The sequence below is a fragment of the Schistocerca americana genome, chromosome 4 (genome assembly GCF_021461395.2).
Source record: "Schistocerca americana isolate TAMUIC-IGC-003095 chromosome 4, iqSchAmer2.1, whole genome shotgun sequence".
Taxonomy (NCBI): domain Eukaryota; kingdom Metazoa; phylum Arthropoda; class Insecta; order Orthoptera; family Acrididae; genus Schistocerca; species Schistocerca americana.
The window spans coordinates 296712036-296719415 of record NC_060122.1 but is presented as its reverse complement, the minus strand read 5'-3'; positions in this window follow the sequence as shown (position 1 = coordinate 296719415).

Sequence of the window (7380 nt, the reverse complement as noted above, 5' to 3'; positions counted from 1 at the left end):
ACGCACTGCTGTATGAAGACCTCCTCCAGACGCCTCCATGGATTGTCCGCATCTACGTTGCCCCGTCATAGATTGCAGTGTCATCTACCAATCTCCCACCAAGACCACTGTTTTCCTATGTCTTGGATCTCGCCAAGAAATTCGTTAGTTCATCTACCATTCCCTGACATGCGTACAGAGAAGTCCCCAGAAACAACTCATGGTTCAGAATTCACGATTCACGTTAAACTGTAGGTTTCGTCCTCCCCTCCCCTCCCCCCCCCCCCCCCACTTCGGCTGAATAACTGGGATAGGTTAGGGACAAGCATGTCGCCGAAGACTGGCACCAGACCATTCAGCCTCACGCAATTAATTGAGAAAACCTGCCTACAGCTCTCGCCCACTGAAATTTCATTTTCGTTACATAATTACTTCTTCCACTCCAGTATGTCCCCTGAGTAATCACGTAGCTCGTTTTCCTGACTGTCCAATTAATTTGTCTGCCCTAATAATTCCCACCATCCGTTCCTCCATTACTCGATAACCAGCACTCATATTTCGAATGGTGTTCACATTGAAACACTATGTCTCATTGTCACAAATCAAAACTATCATACAAACTGACTGCAAACTTGCTTTTTCATATATATGGCAGCTGAGTTTTGAACACGCTGTTTTTTGAACAGTGCTTCCGTTCCACTTATTCATATTTGAACGGAAACGCTTGTTAAAAGTTAGGCAGGCCTACAGTTTGAGAGTCCGGCGCGCAACGCGAACTTCTGGCTGGTTTTTCTTTCTCCGAGAGTAAGAACTTTGAATTATCCATCTAGGAATCGTGGGAATAGTTTCCGTGGAATGGAATAGCGTTTCCTGGTACCTTTTTCAATTCTAGGTTGCACATATCGCAATCAAAATATAAAGGGACGTGTAGCATTAATGTATACTTTCTTCAGAACACAAAAACACACTGAATCAAAGTCGTGTTCCTCAAAGGCTGCTAGCAAAACATTTTTTTTTTAAATCAGCAACAAATACCTGTAACATGGGAGTTATTCCCTCTTTTGCGACTGTAATACGAACAGTTTTATTTGGACCAGACGCGTTACGCTTTATTTATGGAATATTCAATGGTCGTTGTAATAGTAGTGTATATATGTTTAAACTTACTTTTAACTTACTTTTATTTTAATGCTTTTTGGATTCAACATTATTTCCATACGTTCTTCTGGTCACAGGCGTTCAGTTTTGAAAAGAAAAATATTCTGTCGTTTCCTTTTAAATACACTGAAGAGCCAAAGAAACTGGTACACCTGCCTAATAACGTGTAGGGTCTTCGCGAGCACTCGCAAGTCCCGCAACACGACGTGGCTTTGACTTGACTGTCAGAATTAGTGCCGAAGGAAACTGACCTCATGAATCCTGCACGGCTGTCCATGTAACCGTAAGAGGATGAGGAGGTGGAGATCTCTTTTGAACAGCACGTTGCAAGGTATCCCAGATATTCTCACGTCTGGAGAGTTCGGTGGCCAGAGGAAGTGTTTAAACTCAGAAGAGTGTTCCTGGAGCCACTCTGTAGCAATTCTGGACGTTTGGGGTGTCGCATTGTCCTGCTGAAATTTCCCAACTCCGTCGGAATGCATAATGGACATGAATGGATACAGGAGATCAGAGAGGAAGCTTACGTACGTGTCACCTGTCAGAGTCGTATCTAGACGTATCAGTGGTCCATATCATTCCAGCTGCACACACCGCACACCATTAAAGGGCCTCCGCCAGCTTGAGCAGTCCCCTGCTGAGATGCAGGATCGATGGATTCAAGAGGTTGTGTCCATCCCGTATAGTCTATCCGCTCGATACAATTTGAAACGAGACTCGTCCGACCAGTCAACATGTCTCCAGTCATCAACAGTCCATTGTCGGTATTGACGGGCCCAGGCGAGGCGTAAAGTTTTGTGTCGCGCAGTCATCAAAGGTACAAGAGTGGGCCTTCGGCTCCGAAAGGCCATATCAATGATGTTTCGTTGAATGGTTCGCACGCTCACACTTGCTGATGGCCCAGCAGCAATTTGCGGAAGAGTTGCACTTCTGCCACGTTGAACGATTCTCTTCAGTCGTCGTTTGTTACGTTCTCGCAGGATCTTTTTCCAGCCGCAGCGATGTCGGAGATTTGATGTTTTACCGGATTCCTGATATTCACGATACACTCGTGAAATGGTCGTACCGGAAAATCCCCACTTCATCGCTACCTCGGAGATGCTGTGTCCCATCGCTTGTACGCCAAGCTCACTTAAATCTTGATAACCTGCCATTGTAGCAGCAATAACCGATCTAAGAACTGCGCCAGACACTTGTTGTCTTACAGAGGCGTTGCCGACCGGAGCACCGTATTCTGTCTGTTTACATATCTCTGTATTTGAATACGCTTGCCTAAAGACGTTTCTTTGACACTTCAGTGTATGTATACTCTCCCACAGCCACAAAAACAAAACAAGAGACTATAGCATTCCGCGGGACGAAAACTAAGTACATGAGGTGAATGTGGATTTATGAAAACATGTGCGGACAAAACATTGTGTGTCACTGCATTGTAGTGAGCTAAAAATACGTTTTTGTGTGTGAAAGAAAGCAGGAAAATAATGCAGGTATCAAAAAAAGTAAGTAACAAATTTAATTTTAAACGTGAGAACTGTTTTAATCCCGTTAAATGATTTCGAGTGGAAACGGCAATTGTTATAGTGATTGATTATTGAAGATGCTTTAAAGGAAGCAAAACATATCTGGTCCAATTATGTCTTTATTACAGTCGCAAAAGACAGAATGTCCCCGTACTGCTTGTACTAATAAAACTGCGACTGCGGAGGAATAGCTTCAAATACATATATATAATTTTCCTACGTTCAGAAGGATTACCTCTGGCGGAGTATTGTATATTGCTAGTCACTGCAGTGAATATGGAGGAAGTGAAGGATGTCACTCGTTATTTAGCGTAAAGTCTTTTTCTCTCTCAAACTGTCTCCTATTTTATCTTCCTTCACATTTGTTGTGTCGATAGGTGAAGATGGAAGACAAATCGATATTACTGAGGAGACCTTTTCAGTATTACCTAGAGCCAAGCTTCATTCAACAGAGATTATTTTTAATCTGACCCTTTGACACGGATCAGTCATCATAAATCTGCTCTTTAAGCTGTCTGAAGCAATTCAGGATACTAGTAGTCGATATAATCGCCAACTTTTCAAGGTAAGCTTCTGTAAATGCACAACATCTACTGACCAGTAATTTCTTCATTTTCTTTATCGAATTTGAGGAAACGTAAGTTTTCGGAAACATGGAAAGTTTAAATATTTTCTTTTCTGTTGGGTTCTACAACCAATTTTGAAAAGAATAAAAACCTAGACTCTTCTACCTAGGCCACTTTTTTCTTGAGAAAGTTAATCATGTAATGAGAGCCGAATGGTGAGATGTGCATACTGCTGTAACTATGTGATTATTACGTATATTCGTTGAATATTTTACGCGTAAAGTAAAGCTGTCCTCAAGATATTTTTTTTAACATCACAGTGATTCATTAGGTATGGTTGTACTGGAGGTGATAAATCCTTTCCTTCCTCACACCCCTGAGCCAAGCCATTTATAGGGGGATCCGCCGTTTAATGTACACGTTGCGACTAGGTATTTTTTTACGTTAGTTAATCGGTGTCAGAGGTGCAAAAAAGTGATACGTGACACAAACAGCTGTATTACCGTCAGAGTACTGAGCTAAGGACTTTTGGATTCGTGGTTTGACACAGTTCACAATGTTTTCGTCTCTCCTCTATAAGTGTATTTGTCTATAACCTGGACTGAAAGGTGCTAAGAGCTTGTGAAGTAGTAACAGTAGTAGTAATAGATATGTTTTTGGATGGGGTCCGCCTTTAGCAGAACATAATTTTGTTTTTTAACCCAGACATGTTTCACTGCAGTTGCAGCATCTTCAGTGGCTTTTACTTTTTGGATTTTTTTCACAGTTTGTCATCTGCAACCACTTACACGTTTCCTTTCTCCTCAACTTCTGCACTGTGAATCATCATACACTGAGGTGTCACTGTCACTGTTCCACAGTGACAGCTCAATATATAGTGTTTCACAGTGAAGAAGACGAGGAAAAAGAAAACGTGTAAGTGGTTGCAGATGACAAACTGTGAAACAAAACAGTCACTGTAGAAACACAATACATTAGCAAAACCACACCATGTGGTAAAAAGTCATAAAATAAAAGCCACTGAAGATCCTGCAACTGTAGTGAAACATGTTTGCGTTAAAAAACAAAATAGTGTTTTGTTAAAGGCGAACCCTGTCCAGAAACATACGTATTTTTAAAGCAAACACGGGAAAAAGAGCTTCAACCCTATGATGATTAACAGTAGTAGTAGTTTGCTTCATTCTTAGATCACTTGTGTAACGATACTTGACAATTTAAAAGCAACAAAAATAACGTACTATATACAGGGTGGCCCAGAAATGTTGCGACAAACTTCGAGGAGTTGTAGAGGATGTCTTGAGGAACAGATCGAGGATAGGAATGCATGTACTGAAACGTCATCTAACGACGCCACAAAGAGTCGAAGTTACACGCGCTGGCGCTCGCCGCTAGGTCAGAACTTCGGCAGCAAACGTGACTTTTTACGCCAACGAACTGTAGGCGAAATGTCTCACAATGTTGTTTGTTTATTCAGTGATCGCGACTATTTGCCACGATCGCCATTGGAGAAGATGGAGCTAGCTGCTGCGTAGAAACTCCTTGTTCCCTGTTATTATGATACTGTATTGCCTCAGCGGACGATGGTTTCGGACACGAGTTTCCATATATAGTATGTTGTTCTCCTGTACACCGAAAAACGTTGGAGATTTTAGAGGGTTCCAAGTGAAAAATAAACTGTGGATGGAAACCAGTATCCGAAACCAACATCCACATAGGTAACAGAGCATCGCGTTCAAACGAGACAAGACCTTGCTACGCTGCAGCTAGTTTCGTCCTTTCCACTGGTGACTGTGGAAATCACTCGCGATCACTGACAAGGGAACCTCCCCATCGCACCCCCCTCAGATTTAGTTATAAGTTGGCACAGTGGATAGGCCTTGAAAAACTGAACACAGATCAATCGAGAAACAGGAAGAAGTTGTGTGGAACTACGAAAAAAATAAGCAAAATATACAAACTGAGTAGTCCATGCATAAGATATGTAACATTAAGGATTATACTTACGCAGTGGCGCCGTGGTCCTGTGGTTAGCGTGAGCAGCTGTGGAACCAAAGGTCGTTGGATCGATTCTTCCCCCGAGTGAGAACTTTAATTTTTTATTTTCAATTATCAAAGTTCAGGCACACACACACACAATCAACTTCGTTCTCCAAAATTCCAGGACATGTTCATATTTGCTTGGACATATGCAGGATTTGACGGTCTACACACGGAAAAATTTGAAAACGTTAAAAACATATGTTTTGACAGAGCACAGGGAAAACTGTGCGACTGTTGCAGTCATTTGTTGCAGTTTATGTGACAAACTGTTATGTTTTCATCACTTTTTTGGGAGTGATTATCACATCCACAAGAAAACCTAAATCGGGCAAGGTAGAAGAATCTTTTTACCTATTCGCCAAGTGTACAAGTTAGGTGGGTCGACAACATATTCCTGTCATGTGACGCACATGCCGTCACCAGTGTCGTACAGAATATATGAGACGTGTTTTCCTGTGGAGGAATCGGTTGACCTATGACCTTGCGATCAAATGTTTTCGGTTCCCATTGGAGAGGCACGTCCTTTCGTCTACTAATCGCACGGCTTTGCGGTGCGGTCACAAAACACAGACACTAAACTTATTACGGTGAACAGAGACGTCAATGAACGAACGGACAGATCATAACTGCGAAAATAAAGAAATTAATTTTTCACTCGAAGGAGGACTTGAACCAAGGATCTCTCGTTCCACTGCTGCTCACGCTAACCACTGGACCACGGTGCTCCGGATCTCACGTTGTCCTTGATGCTGCATATGTTGCACATAGACTACTCAGTTTGTATATTTGCTTATTTTTTTCATAGTTCCACACAACGTCTTCCTGTTTTCTTGATTGATCTGTGTTCAGTTTTTCAAGGCCTACCCACTGTGCCAACTTATAACTAAATCTGAGGGGGGTGCGATGGGGAGGTTCCCTTGTGAGTAACAGATAACATTATGAGACGTTGCGCGTATGGACCGTCAGCTTACAAAGTCACGTTTGCAACTGAATGGGTGATCTAGTGGCAGACGTCAACGCCTAGAACTTCGACGCTCTGTAGCGTCATTGGATGACGTTTGTGGACCAGGTTGCTATATTCGATTTCTTTCTCAAGATACTCTCCACCACCACTTGAAGTCTGTCGTAACATCACTGGGACACCTGCATACTGGCATTTACAGACTTACAGGTGTTGTTTGGAAATTACAGTTTCCAGTGTTACGGGTGCACGGCGTAATATCTGACGACTGGTCATACACTCCTGGAAATGGAAAAAAGAACACATTGACACCGGTGTGTCAGACCCACCATACTTGCTCCGGACACTGCGAGAGGGCTGTACAAGCAATTATCACACGCACGGCACAGCGGACACACCAGGAACCGCGGTGTTGGCCGTCGAATGGCGCTAGCTGCGCAGCATTTGTGCACCGCCGCCGTCAGTGTCAGCCAGTTTGCCGTGGCATACGGAGCTCCATCGCAGTCTTTAACACTGGTAGCATGCCGCGACAGCGAGGACGTGAACCGTATGTGCAGTTGACGGACTTTGAGCGAGGGCGTATAGTGGGCATGCGGGAGGCCGGGTGGACGTACCGCCGAATTGCTCAACACGTGGGGCGTGAGGTCTCCACAGTACATCGATGTTGTCGCCAGTGGTCGGCGGAAGGTGCACGTGCCCGTCGACCTGGGACCGGACCGCAGCGACGCACGGATGCACGCCAAGACCGTAGGATCCTACGCAGTGCCGTAGGGGACCGCACTGCCACTTCCCAGCAAATTAGGGACACTGTTGCTCCTGGGGTATCGGCGAGGACCATTCGCAACCGTCTCCATGAAGCTGGGCTACGGTCCCGCGCACCGTTAGGCCGTCTTCCGCTCACGCCCCAACATCGTGCAGCCCGCCTCCAGTGGTGTCGCGACAGGCGTGAATGGAGGGACGAATGGAGACGTGTCGTCTTCAGCGATGAGAGTCGCTTCTGCCTTGGTGCCAATGATGGTCGTATGCGTGTTTGGCGCCGTGCAGGTGAGCGCCACAATCAGGACTGCATACGACCGAGGCACACAGGGCCAACACCCGGCATCATGGTGTGGGGAGCGATCTCCGACACTGACCGTACACCGCTGGTGATCGTCGAGGG